The sequence below is a fragment of the Vicugna pacos genome, chromosome 11, assembly GCF_048564905.1.
Source record: "Vicugna pacos chromosome 11, VicPac4, whole genome shotgun sequence".
Classification (NCBI taxonomy): domain Eukaryota; kingdom Metazoa; phylum Chordata; class Mammalia; order Artiodactyla; family Camelidae; genus Vicugna; species Vicugna pacos.
In genome coordinates this window covers 1,062,116-1,067,322 of record NC_132997.1, presented here as the reverse complement: position 1 = coordinate 1,067,322, position 5,207 = coordinate 1,062,116, and the positions used below count along the sequence as shown (strand labels likewise).

The following is a 5,207-nucleotide window of genomic DNA, read 5'->3' as shown; positions in this document are numbered from 1 at the left end:
GCGGGGCCAGTGGACATGGACCGGGGTGGGATCCGGGTTGGTGTGGCGGCCGGGGAGGGCTGTGGTGCCGGGGAGCGGGTTGGGGCGGGGGGGACAGGGCTGGGGCACAGCCTCCGGCTTTCCTCCCCCTCGGGCTCTGGGGCTTGGACCGCGAGTCCGGGTAGCCCTGCGTGGCCGCGGCCTCCCAGAACCCCTGGGAAGGGCAGGTGGAGGACCCGTCTTTTATGAAGCGGGGCCTTACCCGCGTTTTGAAGAGCCCCAGAATCAGATGTTGGAATAGGGTGGTTTATCAGCCTTGTATATCAGCAGGGAAATTTCAGTTCCATCCAGATGTTGGCTCCTTCGCTAAAACTCAGGAATAAGACAAGGGTCAGTGTCAATTAGCAGTTATCTAGGGCTTGACTCAAAATAGACTGTGCGGGGTGTAGAGATGGTAGATGGGCCCTCCCTTTCAAGGTTGGTAGTCTTCTGGGATTAGAGGCCTCAGTTGAGGATTACATTCTCATCTGCAGTAATGGAGGTTGTGGGAAACATTAACACAGAGAAGGGAGTGGTGTTGCTGCGGTAACTCATTAAAGAAGCCAGGACACTTGCCTGGCTCTTGTGTAGGAGAGTCTCGCCTAGGGTAGGGCAGCAGTTATCAAAGTGAGTCCGAGGCCCCTGAGATGCAAGACTATTTTCGTAGGAACGCCGGGAAGTCACCTGCCTTTTGCACACTCTTGCACTCCCGAGTTTCCTGTGGGGTTTTCCAGGGAAAACCTAGTCTGTGATATCACAAAACAGGTAATGTAGAGGCAGATAGAATTAAGCTCTCACCAGTCCAAAAGAGATTCTCAGAAATTAAAATCACTGCTATTCCTCTCATTAATGATTTTTGTTTAGAAAAATATACTTATTTTTTGCTTAAGAGTATTAATGGTATCATGTAGTAGGTTGTTATTATTTTTAAGTGAACTCATAAGCATTTTTTAAAGTTCTTATTTAACTTCTAACACAGGAACTATTGATAGATTTAACCCACATAAACAGCAGCCTTTTGAAGTCCTCAGTATTTAAGAGTGTACAGGGGTCTTTAGGCCAAGAAGTTTGAGATCCCCTGGAGAACGGGTGCTCAGGTACTAGTCAGGTGCTTAGCGTTGATAGACAGATGCCAAGATGTCTTCTGCATGTGCTCCCGGACTCGAAATAATTGGCCACACAGAGATCGGTGGGCAGTGCCTCCACTATACAAACCAGAAGCTGCTGAACGTGTCTTGAGTCTAGGCCATGTGCTGTGCAGAGATTCCCATTGTATCCGTTCTATCTAAGCCGGGATTCCTGTGCAGAGACCTGGCTCTGAAGACCCGCTCTCCTTTGCTCCCTGCCAGGTACCTTCTGTGTTATGTCAACCCTCCGGAGGGCTTCAGCCTCCGTAGGGGCGTCTGTATCCACATCGCCTTCCTCCTGAAGACCCTGCTGAAAATGGAAGAGTCGGTGCTGGTGATACCCCCTTGGGGCCGCCTCTACCATTAGCAGAGCCTGGACATCCACCAGGTCCGGATTCCCTGGTCTGACTTTTTTGATCTCTCAAGTCTCAACAGAAACATCCCTGACAATGAGTACGAACAGTTCATTGCAGGTGAGATGGTGATCGTTTAACTGGGGCCAGACGGTTTTTGTTCTGGTTCCGATGTGAACATCGGGCCGTCTTGCTTCGGGTTTGTCAGTCTGCTTAGGGGCCATGCTCATGTTTCCTGCACTGCAGGTGAATTTGGTCTTTCCACAGTTTTTCTCAGGAAATATATCTGAAGTGTATGAGCTCTGTGTTCCCTCCCCTCTGAAAACCCTGGCCTTCTGGTGAGATGGAGCGGTGACAAGGAGGCCACTGCCACAGAGGCCTTGTCCCAGCAGGACTCGCTCCCTGGGCAGTAAGGGCCATTCTTACCTGAAGGAAAACACGATGTATGTGTACCATGGGCCACGTGCTGGAGAAGGTATGTAACCTCTCATTCAGTATAATTTGGTCCTGCTCAAGCTTCCCATTTTACTTTTTGTAGGAGGTAAGATTTGAAGATTTTCTTTGAATACAGCTATTTAGAGCTTATCTTTTTTTTTTAATTGAAATGTGGTTGATTTACAATGTTTAGTTAGTTTCAGATATACAGCTGTTTTGTTAGTTTCAGGTATACAGCATAGTGATTCATTTGTACATATACATAGTCTATTCTTTTTCAGGTTCTTTTCCATTATAGGTTGCAAGATACTGAACATTTTCCCCTGTGTTCTACAGTGAATCCTTGCTGTTTGTCTGTTTTACATATAGTAGTTTGTAATTGTTAATCCCAAACTCCTAAGTTTGTTTCCTAAGTCTGTGAGTCTGTTTTTGTTTTGTAAATAAGTTTATTTGTATCTTTTTTAAAAATTCCACATATAAGTGGTATCATATGTTACTTGTCTTTCTCTGTCTGAGTTATTTCACTTTAGTGTGATAATCTCCAAGTCCATCCATGTTGCTGTAAATGGCATTATTTCCTTCTTTGTTACAACTGTGTAATATTCTTTTATATCTAAATACTACATCTTTATCCAGTCATTTGTCAGTGGGCGTTTAGGTTGCTTCTATGTCTTGGTCATTGAAAACAATGCTGCTGTGAACATTGGGGTGCAGGTATATTTTGAAATTAAGGTTCCCTCTGGATATATGCCCAGGAGTGGGATTGCTGGATCAAATGATGTCTTTTTTTAGTCTTTTGAGGTATCTCCATATTGTTTTCCACACTGGCTTCACCAAACTACATTCCCAGCAATAATGTAGGAGGGTTCCCTTTTCTCCAAGCCTCTCCAGCATCTATGGTGAGTGGATGTTTGAATGGTGGCCATTCTGAGTAGTGTGAGATGATAACTTATTGTAGTTTTGATTTGCATTTCTAAGATAATTAGCGATATTGTGCCTTTTTTTCATATGCCTATTGGCCATTTGTATATCTTCATTGGAGAATTGCTTGTTCAGTTGTTCTGCCCATTTTTGGATTGGGTTGTTTATTTTTTTTTCTTATTAAGTTGTATGAACTATTTTTATAGTCTACAAGTTAAGCCATGTTCAGTCTCAACTTTTGCAAATATTTTCTCACATTCCATAGGTTGTCTTTTCATTTTGCTTATGGTTTCTATTGCTTTGAAATAGCTGATAGGTGTAACTAGGTCCCATTTGTTTATTTTGGCTTTTATTTTCTGTTGCTTGGGTGGATTGCCCTAGGAAAACACTGCTGAGATATATGTCAAATAATGTTTTGCCTATGTTTTCTTCTGAGAGTTTTTTAGCGTCTTGTCTAATGTTTAAGTCTTTAAGCCATTTAGAGTTTGTTTCTTTTTTGGTTTTTTTTTTTTCAACTCTATTATATGCTTTCGATTTGTGGTTACCCTATTTTTCAAGTATATCAACCCATTATCATATCTATTTCCTTTAGACTGATAATCACGTAGGCTCCAACACATCCTAAGAATAATGAGAAAAAGGAAAAAGAAAGAGAAAAAAATCTATCTTTTCTTGCTACCATCTCCCTTTCCCACCTTTTTGTATTTTGATATACTTTTTCTTTTTTACATCTTCATGTTTATTGTCTTGTAACTCGTTATTTCATTTCCAATGATGGTTTTCCCATTTCTATAGCATCCTGCTTCCTTTCTGTTTAGAGTAGAACCTTTTAATGTCTCTGTTTGGTTCCATAATGCTGAATTATCTCCCTAACCCCCTCCACCCTGAGCCTCTGAATACTCAGTACAGGGAAGCCAAACCATCCTAGCCTTCATCAGTCTTGGGATGCAATCTTCAGAGTGGGAAAGAAGAATCATTGAAAAATAATATTCTGTTTGTTGCTTTCTACCCTTGCCCAGAGAGTGAGAATCACCTCTGAAGGCGGAGGAAGAAAGATGGGGGCATGGGGCACAAAGTCTTTTCTCCTTTTGCTACTGAAAAAATGATTTCTTTTGTAATTAGTGATGATGCCCTTTAAATTGGTAAGATCGAGATTCCACAGCTTCAGCGCCTGTGAATAACCAGCTGGGAGAAAGCTCTCCAGGGCCCCTGCAGTGGGAAAGGCAGCCCCTCTGAGCACCTGTTGTTCTGTATTCTTCCGGCCTCCACACAGTTTCGCTAGGCACTGTGCAGGACGATGCAGTTCCCCAAGGTGGAGGACTGGGAGACCCCTGCTTGGTGGCAAGCCACAGGAGCCCACACTTGAAGGACAAAATGAAGAGTAGTGGGGCGGGCATAGGAACTGAGGATGGTTGAGACCCAGGATAGTTTCCTGGAGGCCAGCAGGTGAGACTGGCGGGGCAGATGGGGCCCTGGTGCATGGGCAGTCCTTGAGGGATCTGAAGCAAAGATATGAACCAAGATACTGGATTCGTGTGGGGGTAAATCGCCCCCTGGAGGCCACGTGGCAGTGCAGCGAGCCCAGGAGGAGAGGGCATTTCCCCAAAGTTGGGTTGACAGATCACAACCAACTCACTGGGAACCGAGAGGTACAGAGATATTGTTAACTTTTTGTCCCTCTTCCTGGAAAAAAAATTGCTTCCTGTTGAATAGCCTGTGTAGTTAGTGAGAATTAAAGACATGAAGTAACATTTCCTCAAAAGTCATCCATTGTGCAGTTGTTAATAATGGTCAAATGCAAACTTGAATAGATTAAATCAAACAGTCATCATCGTATTTTAAAATCTTTTAAAATAAAAAATCTTGCTGTCTTTGTTCTTCATTTCAGGGTTCACTTGGTGATAATAGTAACAAAAGCAACAGCAAACCTTTAAAGAATTCTGTCCTGCTGTTCAAGGAACTCTGTGTTCATGACAAACAAATGAGGTGGCACTTTACAGGAAGGACAGTCATTAATCACACAGCTAGTAAATGGCAGGGGTGGGACTTGAACCCAAGCTGTCTGACCCCAGAGCCCCCTCTCAGGCCCTTCAGTGCAGCTCATCACTTGGTATGCCCAACAGAGGCCAGCATTAAAGAGCAGCATGACCTTGGCTGCTTGGCCTCTGTTTCTTCATCTGTAGAATGGGGGTGTGGGCAGTGAACTCTGTGAGCTCAGTGGTCACTTCCTCCAGCTCTGCTATTCTACTGCTTTGAGTTAATTTAAGAAGTATCCGAGCCCCTGAATGGCCCACCCATAGGCTGGCGCTTTGCTAGGCCGTGGGTTACGGAGAAAAACAAGATCAGCCTGCTT

At 44.0% G+C, this 5,207-nt stretch overlaps 1 long non-coding RNA gene across 2 annotated transcripts; it reads left to right on the top strand.

Moving 5' to 3' along the window:
* The first annotated feature begins 1,367 nt into the window (after positions 1 to 1,367).
* LOC140699599 (uncharacterized) lies at positions 1,368 to 4,972 on the top strand. 2 transcript variants are annotated; one of them, XR_012077809.1, is made up of 3 exons: positions 1,368 to 1,618; positions 1,766 to 1,973; positions 4,743 to 4,972. It is a non-coding gene; the product is annotated as an uncharacterized lncRNA (long non-coding RNA). The 2 variants fall into 2 exon arrangements; XR_012077810.1 differs by lacking the exon at positions 4,743 to 4,972 and adding an exon at positions 3,977 to 4,219.
* Positions 4,973 to 5,207: the final 235 nt, after the last annotated feature.